This window comes from Anser anser (genome assembly GCF_964211835.1).
Source record: "Anser anser genome assembly, contig: HAP1_SCAFFOLD_157, whole genome shotgun sequence".
NCBI lineage: Eukaryota > Metazoa > Chordata > Aves > Anseriformes > Anatidae > Anser > Anser anser.
In genome coordinates, this window is record NW_028153858.1 from 201,623 (window position 1) to 207,919 (window position 6,297).

A 6,297-nucleotide genomic window follows, 5' to 3' on the forward strand; every position below is an offset into this window, starting at 1 on the left:
AGACACCCCTTCTGCCTCTCCCCTCATCCATGTTATACATTAGTTTTGGTAGAAATCATTCCCGACACATCGTGGGTAAGGTAGATCGAATTTCTATTTATTTGAGCAACTCAGCAAGCAGCGATAAGTAAAACAGCGCTGGGCGGCCGGGGAGTCTCCTGCTCCGCCAACGGCGCGCACCTAAGCCCGCCAGAGTCTCCATTTATAGCCTAGTAGTTCCGGGTTTAGTGGCACATCCTGGTGTCTTCTTACGACTGCGAGGCCTGTTGCTAGGGGGTCTTCGTCAGTCCTCTGGTGGTCGTGGGGATGAAGATCGTTGTCTTCCTCTGCGTCGGGGTCGTGACTTTGCTGCTGATATGTGTGTTCTCATGTGAGGGGGAATGCCATTTTGCCCTTTTTTGGAGCTGGTTTCTACTGCAATTGTTAACTTAACAGGAAATTCCTATACTTGTTTTTTTCCTTCAACAGGACATTGGGGGTATAAGCAGTTAACCATTGAAAACCTTCCCATCAGCAATATTTAATGAACAAACAAGGCTTTACCCATTACAATCCAGACCCTGCACCCATGCGGTGCCACGTGCACCCACCCTTTCAACCTGTGGTGAGTTTTAGGCCTTGGCGGTAACCAAGGTCATGCCCGCTTTAGGAGGAATCAAAGGGTGTCACAGGCAACCCCAGGACTCAGGGACCAGGCTCCTGGACATGTCCTGACATCACTCAAGAGCTACTCCAGTGCCCCACGACGGGAACGGAGCCGGCACACACTTACTCAGGCTGGAGTCTCTCCAGCTTGCCTGCTGCTCCCAACTCCTCTGCTGGGGCAGGGTTCTCAGCCTTCCTCCACCTCTTCCTGACCTTGCTCCTGGGCTGGGCTGGAGGATGGGGAGTCCGAGCATGTTGGCTGTTGAATCGCTGCAAGGAGAAGTCCCTCTCATCAAACAGGACTGGACATACAGCTGCTCTTTCCCAGAGGACCTCTTGAAAGGACCCTGCAGCAGGACCTGCGAACCAGGCGACTCGGCGCTGCCAGCCCACGTCTGGCTGCTGCTTTTATCCCTCACTTTCTGCTGACAACCTCTCCCTCACAGGGAGGAGCAGCAAAAGCCCTGACCTGCGGCCTCGTGCCCGTCCTGCTCCCACCACCCTGGGACCTGCCGCCCTCGGAGCCCGGGCAGAGAGGATCGCCGCTGTTCTCAGCGGTGTTGATCACTGCCAGTACCTGGGGTATCTGTTGGTCCTCCCCCTCAGACCAGGCTTCCCATGCAGCCATGGCTGCCTGGGCTTGCTCTTGTAGCTTTTGGTACGTGGGCCATGAGCTGTCTGTTTGGTCCCACTGTGAAGACAGGTTCCAGACCTCCTGGAGGAAAAAAAAAAAACAAAAAAAACAACAAAACAAACACAACAGCAGACAGGATTGGTCTCAGCTGTCCCTCAGGCCTAACCCACACTCCTGCCCCCTCGCCTCAGCCGGTCTGTCAGCAGTGCTTCGACCCTCAAGGATGAGGGGCCCTGAAGCTAGGCCAGGCTCCTCAACTCGTGACAAACACAGCTGAACAGCCCGCGGTGACCAAAGCCCTCTGCCATCAACGACTCAGAAAGGCCTTGCTCCTTTTCCATGGCCCCTGGTCAAAATGAAGTGGCTCATGGCAACACGGGAGGCAGTAAGAGGCAGGGAAGGTGTGCGGGACGCCACCTTCCGTCTCCTGAGGAAGAGATGAAGGAGGTAACAAATGTGAAGACGAACGCATCCCAAGGGACCTGCTCGGGATCGCTCCACACAGAGGCTTTTGTACAGGCCCAAACAGCACAGTCATTGCAGCAAGGCAGAGCAGGTACCTGCAGCGCTCTCCTGGAGGCTTCAGGAGCAGGGAGCGCAGTGGTGGTGGACTTGGCTTGAGGAGCTGTTTCCTGCCTGTCTGCCTTCTTCGTCCCGGGGGAGCTGCCTGGACACGGGGGGAGCACGCTGCAAACAGACGCCGGGAGGAGGCTGCATGAGCCCAGGGAAATTCGGTCTCCAGTCCGCGCTCGCAAGCTGCGTCAGCCTCTGCAGCAGACGGCACTTCCGCAGCGAGCGGGCATATTGGACTGGCCGTGTTCACTTCAGCGGAGACAGAGAGAGCCAAACGCGAAGCTGTGGCACCACCTGCCTTCAGGAAGGCTCGGGATGCCCGTATCCAGGCCCTTTTTGGTGGAAGAAGGAGGGGAGCGGTGTCTTGTGCAAGGACAGGATCCGAGAGACACCATTATGGCCCACCCGGGCTTTACTTCAGCTTCTCCTCTGTGGCCCTGAAACACGGTGCGCTTATGGGTGGAAAACAGGTTATCGCTGGGGAGCCAGCGGAGCCATTGGAGAAAGCCGTCAGGTAAGGAGGCCAGTCATGCCATCTCCCTACCTCAGCACTCTCTTGTGCCTGCCACAACGTTTGGGATAGCGTTTGAAAAAAATGCCTGAAAGAAACTTTTCCATCTGGTATCACAGCTCCTTAGGCTGGAAGAAACAGCAGGGGAGATGGGGCCACGGCAATCCTAAGACACGGTGAGACATGTTAGAATGAAGGCAGGGGACGTTTGCTCCCACAGACAAGAAGATGGGCTCTGCTGCAATGTGGGGGGGCTCCTGAAGGGAGAAGAGCTTCTGCAACAAGGCTCTGCGTTCAGCTCCCCCAAGGATCGGGGCCCTGCTGGAAAATGAAGCTGGTGTGCCAGTCTCAGGCAAACGTGCTGCACGCTTGCCATCCGTTGAGAGAGCGGCCTCCGCTGGGACGTGTGTCAGGAGCCACCCTGCGGCTGGTGGGTCCAAAGGGGACATCTCTCCAGTGTGGCTGCAAGGGGCTCCTTCCTCCTTTCCCCCAGGGGTCTCACCTGGTAGAAGGCTTCTTCTCCACATCTTGCTGCCTTGTGCCTGGCTCCCAGCTTGTCAGGATGGGGAGGGAAAGCTACTTCCTCCTCTGCAGCAGGTTGCCAGGATGGCACTCTGAAACTAGGAAAGGAGGAAGCTCTTCCGAGCAGCTGCGTGGGCACTGCCTTTTAACCTGGTTCAAGTCAGCCAGCACGGGACAGGGACCACCCCCAGACAGCAGGGACCTGTTCCCTTACCTCTTCTGATCCTGCGCTCTCCTGCAGCTTCCTCCTGCGAGGTGGTGGAAACTTTGGCCTCCGGCCTTCTCCTCACAGTCAGATGAAACCTGGAAAACAAACGATGACACGGGCTTGAAGAAGGCTGGCCTCCTACCCGTTGCAGCTTGCTGGCAGTAATCCTCCTGGTGTCGCACAAGGCATGGCATCCCTTTTCCGTCATGTCCATGCATGGGGTTTGTTGTCAGTCTTCCCGCAGCACCACAGAAGGTAGCCTAAATTCCCCTCCACATGCAGGCAATTCTCTCTGACGGGAATCGCGGCAGCACGGGCACAAGAATGGCAGAATATGGAGGCTGTACAGTAACACTGCCAGGCTTTTTGCAGGGGCAAGCATCCAGACGCTCAGAAGAAACTCTCTTTGCTCGTGGAGAGAGCAGCTAAGGGGGCAAGCGTGGGGAAAGGCATTTGACTGGCCTGCCATGTCCGGGCTGGCCAATAGCAGTCAGGTTGCTCACCCTTTGCTAGGATTCCCAAAGAAATGGAAGTAGCCCCCAAAACCTCACCAACTTACGCTGTGGAGCAGTGCAACCAGGCCCGCGGCGCTCTCCGGACGTTTGACGCAGTCTAGATAAGACTTCACGCACAGAAAACCATCTTCGCGTGGCAGAACTCCAATGTCCCTGACGGCAAAGGGGACGTGCTCCTTGTTCCTCACGAGGAAGCAGTACAAGAGGATGGTCTCTTGCACGCAGTTCTTCGCCACGTGCAGCGGGAAGGAGGTGGCTCGCGATAGCTGCACGTACTTCAGCGGCTCAATCTTGACACCATCTGCAAGGAGAAGCAACATCCTCAGCGACACGGCAAGCCCAAGTTGCTTGCAACATTCAGAACAAGTTCCCAGAGAAAGGGTCGCTAAGAGAAAGAGCTCCTGGGGCACGGTTTCTTTTGGGGGAACTCAAGCTGTACCCTGACCGTTGGAGACAATCCTCTACTTCTCCCAGGCCTTTCCAAAGAGCAGGGAGAACAAACCGTTCCGGACATGGGGCAGGAAGAGGGGGGCTGCTGCCTTCTCACCAGGGAGGAGCTCAGTGGGACAGTAGATCTCCTCCAGCCACAACTCATCGATGTCCAGCTGGAAGAAAGGCCTTCGAACCAAGAGCAGCCCTTCTTTGCCATGGAACTGCTCTCGGACAACACCAAAGGTCCCGAGTCCCGCAACCCAAACGCCCTGCACACAGAAAAGACAGAAAGGCCGATGAGGGAGTTCTTGAGAGACGGGAAAAGGGATGGCTGTCAGAGCAGGGGGACACTGCTCTGTGCCCTGCCCACTCCTGAGGGACAATGGGGCAAGGTGGGGCACTTTGGAAAGCTTTGCAAAAGAGCCGCATCCTCAGTTTCTTTCGTCTCCCCCCTCACAGCATTTGCCAACATCCCTTGGCTAGAGAAGCGCCCAGAGGTTTCCAGCACACGGATTAGACCTGGCACTGATTCCCAGCAATTGTCCTAGGCACGGACCCAGGATATTCCCCCCTCTCTCTGCTCGCCCTCCCCACTCAGACCGCAGGGAAGAGGGAAGCCCTAGGGTGTGCCAAACACCTGAGAGGCAGAGCACATCTGGCCTTGGTTTCTCTCCCAGCTGGCCAAGAAGCTGCTCCGGGCACCCTGGGCAGTCTCAGTGCACCGCCATGCTGCTCGGGCAGGGATTGCCTCATGCAGGGCCCACGACACCGGCCCACCTTATCCCGCTTCAGCTCTTTCGGAATGTAGTCGCATACAGCATCCCAGATAGCCTCAGTCCCTGGAAAGCAAGGAAAAGACACCTCAGGCTCCAGGCCAGCCAGCTCACAACCTCTTGGCAAGCACCTCACCCAGGCGATGACACATGCAGGCATACACAAGCACCCCAGAAAAACACCACGCACGCATTCCTGGGACATTCCTGAGAGGCCTGTGGGAGCTGCAGGCCACACCTAACAAATTTGACTAACAAATACTTCAGCCCCCCTTTTCTAGGCAGTCCGGTAAAGTCTATCTGCCAATACTCTCCAGGCGCCTGCCCCTCAGCAGTGGAGTTTTGCATGTTTATCGGATTATTTCTCCAACATATGTCACACCTTTCGGTGACCGACCTAATAGTCTCCACCATAGTCCTGCGTATAAATGACTTCTTTAAATGCTTTAGCAAATGTTCTGTTGCCCCAGCGCACAGCATTATGCTCCTCCTTCACTAGACCATTTGTAAGGGAAGAGGGTACCACTGCTGGACCTGATAGGTACCTACCTGTCGGGCACCACAGCCCTGCGCAGCTTCCACGGTGTCTCACGGGCAGGGGCCAACAATTTCTGAAAGACTGCCCTTGTACTTAAAAAGCAGCGGTCTTCGCTCAGGGGCTCTTCAGGCCGGGGATCGGGGTCCTCTCCGAGAATCGCTCGGTGCTGCCTGAGGTTCCGCCATCCCAGGAACCGTCGAGGCTCTCCCAGGAAACAGTCCTCGAGAAGAGCTCCGAGACCCCAGCCGGGGCTAAAGGGCCAGTCTCCCCCTGACTGGGGCTGCCCACGGCCTGTCCCCAGGCCAGGGGAACCGCCCCAAGGTACACAACACGCCACGGCACGACGCAGGGCCGGGCAGCGGCTGCCCTCACGCTGCCGGGGCTCTGGGAGCCACCCCTCACAGCCTCTGCCTCCCCTCAGTGCTTCCCGCTCCTCCCTCCCGCTCCTCCCTCAGGGCTCGCCTCTCCTCAGCCCGGGCTCCGATTGGCTGCCAGAGCCGCCAGGCAAACGGAGCCCCACCCCCTGCCGGCTGGCTGGGGCTCGCTGCCATGGCAACCGTGCAACCGCCTGACCAGGCAGGGCGGGCGCCGCCATCTTAGGAGTCGTGGGCGGGCTGGGGGCGTCTCGGGGCCTGAGGGGGGGACCTGGCCTGTGTGCCCGGGGCGCCCCTGCCCGCCCCTGCCCGCCCCTGCCTTTGCTCGCTCCCTGTGCCTCACCACCTCGTCTTCCCTTTTCTTTGCGGTGTCGAACGCCCGAGAAGCCCGACAGGCTCAGGAAGGCGGCCATTCAGTTGCACAAGAAGCAATAGGGCCGGATGCTCCTGGAATGCTACTTGTTGCAGCTTTGTGCCTGGGTATCACTGTGAGATCAGGCTAACAGGATGAAGGCTTTGTTCCTCGTCCCTTCTGTTGAGAGAGGGGTTTTGCCTCTCGGCAGAAGCTATCC

At 57.7% G+C, this 6,297-nt stretch overlaps 2 long non-coding RNA genes across 3 annotated transcripts; both read right to left on the reverse strand.

Annotated features, from left to right (window-relative positions):
- Positions 1 to 813: 813 nt before the first annotated feature.
- On the reverse strand, positions 814 to 3,762 carry LOC310891303. Of its 2 annotated transcripts, XR_014577512.1 has the most exons (4): positions 3,653 to 3,762; positions 3,100 to 3,188; positions 1,223 to 1,360; positions 814 to 915 (listed from the first exon to the last, which is right to left on the reverse strand). It is a non-coding gene; the product is annotated as an uncharacterized lncRNA (long non-coding RNA). The 2 variants fall into 2 exon arrangements; XR_014577513.1 differs by lacking the exons at positions 3,100 to 3,188; positions 3,653 to 3,762 and adding an exon at positions 1,840 to 1,902.
- Positions 3,763 to 3,773: 11 nt separating this feature from the next.
- On the reverse strand, positions 3,774 to 4,865 carry LOC310891304. The gene is made up of 3 exons (XR_014577514.1): positions 4,818 to 4,865; positions 4,156 to 4,309; positions 3,774 to 3,909 (listed from the first exon to the last, which is right to left on the reverse strand). It is a non-coding gene; the product is annotated as an uncharacterized lncRNA (long non-coding RNA).
- Between the last annotated feature and the right edge of the window lie 1,432 nt (positions 4,866 to 6,297).